An 8,362-nucleotide genomic window follows, 5' to 3' on the forward strand; every position below is an offset into this window, starting at 1 on the left:
GAACAGAAGGTCCAAGCAATACGAGACTGGCCCATTCCGACCACCATTGGTGAAGTAAGAAGCTTCCATGGCCTTGCCGGCTTCTATAGGCGATTTGTTCAAAACTTCAGTACCTTGGCCACTCCTCTTACTGAAGTAATCAAGAAGAACGTGGGGTTCAAATGGGGACCAGCTCAGGAAGAAGCATTCGAAATCCTTAAAGGGAAGTTGACTCACGCCCCTTTACTTGTACTTCCAGATTTTTCTAAAGCTTTTGAAATCGAATGTGATGCTTCTGGTGTTGGTATTGGTGCTGTGTTGATGCAGGATGGAAAATCAGTGGCTTATTTCAGTGAGAAGCTTGGAGGAGCCTTGCTCAACTACCACACATACGACCAAGAACTCTATGCCTTGGTGAGGGCCCTTCAAACATGGCAGCACTATCTTTGGCCTAAGGAGTTCATCATCCACACTGATCATCAGTCTCTAAGACACCTTAAGGGTCAGCAGAAGCTCAACAAGAGGCATGCTCGTTGGATGGAGTTCATTGAGACATTCCCTTATGTGATCAAGTACAAACAAGGTAAGGAGAATGTTGTGGCTGATGCATTGTCTCGAAGGTATACTCTTCTCTCAGTCCTTGAAACTAAATTGCTTGGCTTTGAATTTATCAAGGATCTTTATGCTTCTGATCAGGATTTTAAAGAGATTTTTTTAAAATGCTCAAAGGTTGCTTATGGCAAATACTTTCAAAATTCTGGTTTCTTATTCTTTGATAACCGTTTGTGTGTGCCCCAATGTTCTTTGAGGGAGTTGTTTCTCAGGGAAGCTCATGGAGGTGGGCTTATGGGACACTTTGGTGTCAAGAAGACTTACAAGGCGGTTCATGACCATTTCTACTGGCCGAGCCTGATGAAAGATGTTGAGAGGATCTGTAGCCGATGTGTGGTGTGCAAGAAGTCTAAGCCTAAAGCATCACACCGCGGTTTGTACTCAGCTCTACCCATTCCCTCTCATCCTTGGGTAGACATTTCTATGGATTTTGTGCTTGGATTGCCTAGGTCTAAAGCTGGACGAGATTCTATCTTTGTGGTTGTTGATAGGTTCTCGAAAATTGCTCATTTCATTCCTTGTCACAAAACTGATGATGCTGTGCAAGTTGCAGATTTATTCTTTAAGAAAGTTGTTAGATTGCATGGAATGCCTAAGACCATTGTCTCTTATCGTGATGCTAAGTTCCTTACCTATTTTTGGAAGACCTTGTGGTCTAAGCTAGGTACTAGATTAATGTTCTCTACAACTTATCATCCGCAAACTGATGGGCAAACTGAAGTAGTTAACCGAACCTTGTCTGCTTTGCTTAGATCTTTGGTTAAAAAGAATCTTAGGACTTGGGAAGAATGTTTGCCTCATGTTAAATTTGCTTATAACCATGCTTTGCATTCAGCTACTAAGTTTTCTCCTTTTGAGGTTGTTTATGGATTTAATCCCTTGTCTCCACTTGATCTTTTACCTTTGCCTTTGAGTGAACGAGTTAATACAGATGGCAAGAGGAAGGTGGACACGATCAAGAAGCTGCATGAACAGGTCCGTGCCAACATTGAAGCCAAGACCGAGGGCTACAAACGACTTGCAGACAAGAAAAGGAAAGAAGTGATCTTCCAGGAAGGTGATCTTGTTTGGGTCCACATGAGGAAGGAACGATTCCCGGAACAAAGGAAGTTCAAACTCATGCCCCGGGTCGATGGTCCATTCCAGATTCTCAGGAAACTCCATGACAATGCTTACCAGCTTGATCTTCAGGGTAAGTATGATATCTCTTCAAGTTTTAATGTTTCTGATTTATCTCCTTTTTGCGCAGATGATCCGGATTTGTGGTCAAATCCTTTTGAAGAGGGAGGGAATGATAGAACCCAGGACGTGGAGCAGACTCAGCATGGTGACCAGGACGATCAGATCAGTCCAACTGAGGTTCAGCCATTCAGCCGTACGAGATCAACGGACAGAGCCGTGTACCGGATCGACCCGCGTGCACCCGGACGTGACCTAAGGATGGATCCACGACCTGATGACCGAGCCAAACCACATGCGTTCTTCCCCGACCCATTCGCCATTCTAGAGCCAACAGTCAAGCCAGAACCCATGATCCTCGAGAAGAATCAGATTCCGGACTTAGCCTATCTTTCCTTGCCCGTTTGGGACATACCGCACGCCCGGATCAGGCTGATCACGACCTTTCCAACCACTTTGATGATTTCATGATGATCGATGCTTCCAACTACTCCAGAGGAAGGATACTTAAGCTCTCTGAAGATTTGGGTCGAGCGATCTCTTCATCCGTTCATGGATCATCGACGATCAATCATGCGGTCAGCCTTACATCCGTCCTGCTCCTTACCGCGGATGACCTGATCACCACATAATGAACTTGGACATCTTTGTGAATCTGGACCAGTCAACACAAGAATCCGCACCTTGACCAGTCTTTAGTCAAAGTCTTCATTTCTAGTTTCTATGTCTTGTTTTCATTCATTTCTATCTTCTATGTTGTCTTTTCCCACAAATGTCTTTATGTTTCTTTGACTCACAAACCTTATAAGTATGTGATGATCCCCCTTAATAAAATCACATCGATTTTCCTTTGCTTCTTTTGAGTCTTCTCTCATTGTTCTTTGCTTAGAACATTCATACTTCTCTTGGTGAGCTCATCTCCAAGCGAACCACTTCGTTGTGTTGGACCGGTGCGTCACATCCGACAACCTTCGAATCTCTGGTAGTATCTTTGGGCTATTCCGCAACCCTTAGTGTCACCCCTCGATCCATCAGTTCTCAATCCTCTCGCATCTGGGTTCATATCAACCTTACCGAAAGAGTGATCCTTATTTTGGTTCTCTCACCACGAGGGCCAAAATCACACGAACAGTCCACAGGAAGGGTCAGCGTGCGGAGTCAAAGGACCAACGTGCTGATATGTGTACTTATGGACAGCCACGGACGTCATGTGTGTACTGACGGACACACACGGACACACACGCACAGCCACGAACGTCCTATGTGTGCTGACAGACACACACAGACGTCCTGTGTGTGCTGACGGACACCCACGGACGTCCTGTGTGTACTGAACAGACAGCCACGAACGTCCTGTCTGTACTGAACAGACAGCCACAGACGTCCCTTAAATCACCCGAACAGTCCACGGGAAGGGTAAGCGTGCTGAGTCCAAGGACCAACGTGCTGATATGTGTATTGATGGACAGCCACGGACATCCTGTGTGTGCTGACGGACACACACAGACACACAAGGACAGCCACGGACGTCCTGTGTGTGCTGGCGGACACCAACGGACATCCTGTGTGTACTGAACAGATAGCCCACTTGGGCCAAAATCACCCAAACAGTCCACGGTAAGGGCCAGCGTGCAGAGTCCAAGGACCAATGTGCTGATATGTGTACTGATGGACAGCCACGAACGTCCTGTGTGTGCAGACGGACACACACGGACAGCCACAGACGTCTTGTGTATGCAAACGGACACACACGGACGTTTTGTGTGTGCTGACGGACACCCACGGACGTCCTGTGTGTGCTGACAGACACACACGGACACACACGGATGACCTGTGTGTGCTGACGGACAGCCACAAACAGCCACGGACGTCCTGTGTGTGCTGGCGGACACCAGCGGACGTCCTGTGTGTACTGAACAGACAGCCCACGTGGAATAAAATCACCCAAACAGTCCACGGGAAGGGCCAGCGTGCTGAGTCCAAGGACCAACGTGCTGATATGTGTACTGAGGGACAGCCACGGACGTCCTGTGTGTGCGGACGGACATAGATGAACACACACGGACAGCCACGACGTTCTGTGTGTGTAGGCGGACACCCACAGACGTCCTGTGTGTACTGAACAGACAGCCCACGAGGGCCAAAATTACCCGAACAGTCCACAGGAAGGGTCAGCGTGCGGAGTCAAAGGACCAACGTGCTGATATGTGTACTGATGGACAGCCACAGACGTCATGTGTGTGCTGACAGACACACACGGACACACACGCACAGCCAAGAAACTCCTGTGTGTGCTGATGGACACAAACGGACGTCCTGTGTGTGCTGACGGACACCCACAAACGTTCTGTGTGTACTGAACAGACAGCCCACGTGGGCCAAAATCACCCAAACAGTCCATGGGAACGGCCAGCGTGCTGAGTCCAAGGACCAGTGTGCTGATATGTATACTGATGGACAGCCACACACGTCCTGTGTGTGCTGACGGACACACACGGACCGCCACGGACGTCCTGTGTGTGCTGGCGGACACCCACAAACGTCCTGTGTGTACTGAACAGATAGCCCACGTGGGCCAAAATCACCCAAACAGTCCACGGGAAGGGCCAGCGTGCAGAGTCCAAGGACCAACGTGCTGATATGTGTACTGATGGACAGCCACAGACGTCCTGTCTGTGCTGACAGACACACACGTACAGCCACAGACGTCCTGTGTATGCTTACGGACACACACGAACGTCCTGTGTGTGCTGACCGACACCCACGAACGTCCTGTGTGTGCTGACAGACACACACAGACACACACGGATGTCCTGTGTGTACTGACAGACAGCCACAAACAGCCCCGGACGTCCTGTGTGTGCTGGCGGACACCCATGGACGTCCTGTGTGTACTGAACAGACAGCCCACTTGGGATAAAATCACCCAAACAGTCCACGGGAAGGGCCAGCGTGCTGAGTCCAAGGACCAACGTGCTGATATGTGTACTGAGGGACAGCCACGGCCGTCCTGTGTGTGCTGACGGACACAGACAGACACACACGGACAGCCACGGACGTCCTGTGTGTGCTGGCGGACACCGACGGACGTCCTGTGTGTACTGAACAGACAGCCCACGAGGGCCAAAATTACCCGAAACAGTCCACAGGAAGGGTCAGCGTGCGGAGTCAAAGGACCAACGTGCTGATATGTGTACTGATGGCCAGCCACAGACGTCATGTGTGTGCTGACAGACACACACGCACAGCCACGAATATCCTGTTTGTGCTGACGGACACACACAGACGTCCTGTGTGTGCTGACGGACACCCACAGACGTCCTGTGTGTACTGAACAGACAGCCCACGTGGGCCAAAATCACCCAAATAGTCCACGGGAACGGCCAGCGTGCTGAGTCCAAGGACCAGCGTGCTGATATGTATACTGATGGACAGCCACGTATGTCCTGTGTGTGCTTACGGACACACACGGACCGCCACGGACGTCCTGTGTGTTCTGGCGGACACCCACGGACGTCCTGTATGTACTGAACAGATAGGCCACGTGGGCCAAAATCACCCAAACAGTCCATGGGAAGGGCCAGCGTGCAGAGTCCAAGGACCAACGTGCTGATATGTGTACTGATGGACAGCCACAAACGTCCTGTGTGTGCTGACGGACACACACGTACAGCCACGGACATCCTGTGTATGCTTACGGACAGACACGAAAATCCTGTGTGTGCTGACCGACACCCACGAACGTCCTGTGTGTGCTGACAGACAGCCACAAACAGCCCCAGACGTCCTGTGTGGGCTGGCGGACAGCCACAAACAACCCCAGACGTCCTGTGTGTGCTGGCGGACCCCCATGGACGTCCTGTGTGTACTGAACAGACAGCCCACTTGGGACAAAATCACCCAAACAGTCCATAGGAAGGGCCAGCGTGCTGATATGTGTACTGAGGGACAGCCACGGACGTCCTGTGTGTGCTGACGGACACAGACGGACACAGACGGACACACACGGACAGCCACGGACGTCCTGTGTGTGCTGGTGGACACCCACGGACGTCCTGTGTGTACGGAACAGACAGCCCACGAGGGCCAAAATCACCCGAACAGTCCACAAGAAGGGCCAGCGTGCGGAGTCCAATGACCAACGTGCTGATATGTGTACTGATGGACAGCCACGGATGTCATGTGTGTTCTGACGGACACACACGGACACACAAGAACATACACATACAGCCACGAACGTCCTGTGTGTGCTGACGGACACACACGGACAGCCACATACGTCCTGTGTGTGCTGACGAACACCCACAGACGTCCTATGTGTGCTGACGGACACCCACAGACGTCATGTGTGTGCTGACGGACAGCCACAAACAGCCACTGACGTCTTGTGTGTGCTGGCGGACACCCACAGACGTCTTATGTGTACTGAACAGACAGCCCACGTGGGATAAAATCACCCAAACAGTCCACGGGAAGGGCCAGCGTGCTGAGTCCAAGGACCAACGTGCTGATATGTGTACTGAGGGACAGCCACGGACGTCCTATGTGTGCTGACGGACACAGACGGACACACACAGACAGCCACAGACGTCCTGTGTGTGCTGACGGACACATACGGACACACACGGACAGCCACGGACGTCATGTGTGTGTTGACGGACATCCACGGACGTCCTGTAAGACCCGTTCCTGGTCTCTCGACCCAACTGGATACAAATGCTTACTTATTAATTTCTTTGCTTGTCTGATTCATTCTAAGTCTTTTCTTTACTAAGTGATATTCGAATATGAGGTTCATAAACAAAGGGATAGATTGCACAGCGGAATAATAATGTATAAACTTTGTATTACTTAGAAACATGAGATTCAATACACAACTTCTTAACAGTCTCATAGACAATCACTAGTTCATCCCTAGCATCATCTAACCACACGTTACACAGCCTCTCACTGACCGAGCCTTCACGGCTCCTTGGCTTGACAAGAACCATCCTTAGTTCCTTAAACCACAACCAGATAAGCATTAATCATAACCGAGAATAGAACGGATTGATTCTACAATGCTTGGCTTGGTTCCTAGAACTTAGATAAACCTCAGTCAACATAATCATAAAACGTATGAACCTACCTACCGTATCCTAAGTCATTCAACCAACCACCCCTTGACTTAGAATCAGATAGATCCTCCAGAATAGATAAACAGAACACACAAACAGATCCGGATCGTCCCCAAAGACCAATCCGTCTAACCGGATAGAATCTAGGTGCGACCGGCCAATGGAGTTCGGCTCAATGGCCCAACAGACTCCCTTACCTGATCCGGCCTTAGGCCTGGATCCAATCGGCCGAGTAAGCCTCAAGCCTAATCCGGAAGGCTTAGCAACCGGTCAGACCTTGCGACTCTACCTTGGCTTAGACAAACCGTGACCTTGTCTTAACTAAACAACCAATAGGCTGATCCATAAGGATCGGTCCTAACCTATCCCGAAAGACACCGTTTGGAACATGCACCCTTTGGCCAATCGTGCCTCCTGGTTCTCGTACCTTTTGATGTTCGCAACCTTTGGTAACTCGTACCTTTTGGTCTAAACCGGCCTCAGGTGATCTGATTGGATATGGTCGGTTCTGTTCTGTTCTGTTCTGAACGGTTGCAACCCTTCCCTGAACAGTCAAAATGGTTCATGACTTCTGTAAGTTAAGGCGTGGTCCTTTGGCCATAGGCCGGACACACGCACGGACCAGACAGTCCATACGGACGGTTAGGTCGAACGGTTGGAGCATCTGAATGGGTGCGAGATGCCAAGGGTCATGAGTTGCCAAGAGGCACGAGGGTCCAAAGGGTACTAGTTTGCAAAGGGTGTGAGTTCCAAACGGTGCCATTGGTTCAAGGCTTAGGCCGAAACAAGTGGACAGTCCGCGGCTGCATAGTCGAACGGACGGACGGTTAGTTTAACCGGAGTGTTGTGTCGCAAGGTCTGATTGGTTGCAAGGAAATCCGGTTTGGTCTTGGGCTTTACTCTCTGGTATGGATCCATGCTTTGGGTCGGATCAGGTAAGAAGGTCCGTGAGCCTTTGGGCAAGACTTATAACTGGTCGATCGCACCTAGATCTTAACCAGACGGTTAGACGGGACTATGGACGATCCGGCTATGGTTGGATGGCTTTAGCCGCAAGGGCTAAGTGGGATATCTTACAATAAACCTTGGGTTGGTGAGTAGGATAGGCGCCATATGCATTATGTAAGGCGTAGGCCCACATGATGGCAATGGAAGGCCGGTTATATCAGTACCTGCTAAGTAGACGATGGCTTATCAAGTCTGGTGGTCGGATCATGTTTCATGACGATGGTTCGATGGCCGAGCACTAGTATGGTTAGTCACGTTGCTGGAGTAAGAGTATTGATGTGATGCTTCTAGATATCAACCTTGGTGTTGATAGCTTCGAGATTGGCTAAGAGTCATGACGAAGTGTATGGCTAGTACTATGTGTCGTAGACCATAGATACTGAGCCTAAGTGTGATTGTTCAAGGAAGGCCGTGTAAGATCTGATCATGGTTGAATATGGACGACCTGACCTCTGAATGATGGTTCA

This window comes from Brassica napus, unplaced genomic scaffold (genome assembly GCF_020379485.1).
Source record: "Brassica napus cultivar Da-Ae unplaced genomic scaffold, Da-Ae ScsIHWf_1098;HRSCAF=1563, whole genome shotgun sequence".
Classification (NCBI taxonomy): Eukaryota; Viridiplantae; Streptophyta; class Magnoliopsida; order Brassicales; family Brassicaceae; genus Brassica; species Brassica napus.